Source organism: Myotis davidii, unplaced genomic scaffold (genome assembly GCF_000327345.1).
Source record: "Myotis davidii unplaced genomic scaffold, ASM32734v1 scaffold112, whole genome shotgun sequence".
NCBI classification, from domain to species: Eukaryota; Metazoa; Chordata; class Mammalia; order Chiroptera; family Vespertilionidae; genus Myotis; species Myotis davidii.
Genome location: NW_006284838.1, coordinates 1254940 through 1257498, shown reverse-complemented (window position 1 = coordinate 1257498; position 2559 = coordinate 1254940). Strand labels below are relative to the sequence as shown.

General features: G+C 45.2%; 1 long non-coding RNA gene across 1 annotated transcript in view; it reads left to right on the top strand.

Annotated features, from left to right (window-relative positions):
* The window catches only part of LOC107181595, a 21908-nt gene that overhangs the window by 16958 nt on the left and 2391 nt on the right, over nt 1-2559 (top strand). The gene's annotated exons all lie outside the window — the stretch shown is intronic.

Genomic DNA, 2559 nt, shown 5'->3' with positions numbered 1-2559 from the left:
TGTTTATCCTATATTCTATTCCATACATAACCCTATACTGTATACTTTATGAATCAATAAAAAATTTACAATTTTTAGTAATAAATCTGTGTTTTCTATCAAAATTACTTCTTGCATGAATTTTGGGACACCCTATAGAAACACAAGTGAGATGAAGCCAATGTATTATTTATACCAATGTGAACTCACGTCGACTCCCCCTGAATGCACCACATTAAGCTGCTTTTCTTAGGGAGAATGAAGTTTGAGACAAAGGTGTTTTTTGTTCAGTCATAAGAAAACATCTCAGGGAGCTGGCTCTCCGCATGCCGTGTCTTCTACACTCGCAGCTTCATTACTTAGCTCCCCCTGGGAACGGGGAGAAGGCTGGAACGGCCTGGTGGAGTCCTGTCGTCAGGACAGAGGTAAAGAGGCCAGGGACCCATGACTGTCTGTGACCATGCTGGCCTTGGGTCTTTCTACAGCACCAGGCCCTCTGCTACTGCTTGACCAGTGAAGTTTCAAGACAAACTTGCATCTATCAGCCGTCCAATTTCAGATCCACTATTTTTTTTTCAAAAGAATAGAGTTTACAGTGAAGTGATCTAAGCGAACTGTATCTGCCAATGTTTGGGAAAGATACCAGGAATCAAGAGGCAACATTACTGACAAAGAAACAAAAAATGAGATAAGACAAACACTAACAGAAACTTCGAGAGCCAAGAATAAAGCCCTCACATTGGTACCCTAAAGTATGGGCAGTTTGAATTCAATTTGTAAAAGAAAAAAGAAAGTAACAGATATCTCACTCTGTCCTCAGATCCTCAGCACCGTGTCCAGCTCATGGTCTACTTCCCTTCTCCTCTGCACTGGCCTGCGCTCTAACTGGGCTCTTACTGCTGTGTGATGGCTTCCGGCCTTCTTGGCATGGCTGATGCTTACAATGCCCTCTGTTGGCACAATTCACTTTTGCCATCTCCTTGATTGGCGATTCCTGAGGCTGGGTGTCTATCCCAGCTAGTGATGCCCCGCCAAGCCCAGGGGCCCCCTATTGAGCTCCCCAGGACACGCTTTTGAGGCCCCACTCATTGCAGTGGTGTGAGCCTTGTCCCTGTGCTCCTCCCCCCTGAACTCAGAGCACATCTCCTGTCACAGAAATCCTCTTCCCAAAAATCCTCCCTCCATCTCTGAGGTGTGTGCCACCTGCCCAGTTCTTAGCTGATCCATTTGAAACTTTGGTATTCTGGCAACTCCACTGAAATTTCACCTCAGTGTCTCATTCAAAACTTCCAACTTAACATCATGTCATACAGCATTTCCTACGCTATGATGGTGCCATCCAGTGCCATTCCCAAAGCTTTAAACCTGAGTACTGTTACAATTATCTTTTTGAGTGGTGCATCATTACAACTGGAATTCTTCACCTTTCCACTTTGTGCTCTGGGCTCCGTAGAATTTTTGAATTTTAGTGTTTGTTCTATTTATGATGTTGGCATAGAGTGCACAGATCCTTGGAGTGAAGATGGGAACAGACTGGTGCACCTAGGGATTTGGTCAGGACATGGTGGGCGGGTCCTATAAAGGAATCAAATGCCCAAAAGAAATAAACAAAGTTACTGTGAGACCCATGAGGAAAACAACCCGCTCCTCTTTTTATAAAGGCCACCAGGACTCACCACTAAATGTGCATGTATCCTTATAACATTAGTAGTGGGCTCAATGAAAAGAGAATGAAGACTCTGCAGTCATGAGAAGGTTCACCTCATTAACACTTTGTAAAGTGTTTACTGGGGGAAATGTTTTGAGATATCGTAACGGTTCCAGTGGATGTTAGGAAGAAGGGTTCTGCAGGCCAGGCTGGCTTCTGTAGTAACTACATTTATTGAGGGAACAGACCCACGGCTAATCAAAGAGCACCCAGGTCCTCCCGGGGGTGTCCAGTGCTCATGGCCTATAGGCTGGAAAATAGAGCGGGGATATTGGGATTGAAGAGGAGATGTCCTGTGTAATTACACTACAAAGGCGTGGTCTTTGTGGTCACAAACAGCAATTCTCATTTTCTGATAGGCTATATAATGTATCTGTCTTTCATGGTCCATCTCTCTCACTAAAATATACATTTCATGAGGGTAGGGGACTTGGTATTGTTTTCTGTTGTATCCTCCATGCCTGGCAGCTAGTTCAAGAGTGGTTCCTATCACTGATGGAGTAAGAAGAAAGGGAGAAAGTATGAGAAGGTAGATTTCTGGCTCAACGCAAAGACCTTTCTAATCATGAGTATTGTTTACAGACCGAGTGGGCTTCTCCAGGGAATGGGTCTTCTCTGGAGCTCGATGAACCCCGGGGACTGTTGGCTGGGACTGTTTTGGGATGACACCTCAGAGGTCTTCCAGCCTTGTGGTTCTAAAGATGGAGCTGCGCCAAATAACTTACAGTGGAGGGAACTCAGGACAGTCCCATTGTATTGTTAATTGACCTTGGCGTGAGGAGTCAGAGATGGCACTGAGTTGAGGTTCCCAGCTGGGGATATGGGTGCCATTGCAGGGCAAAGCTGGAGTTCAATAGAAATGCTGGCTTGTA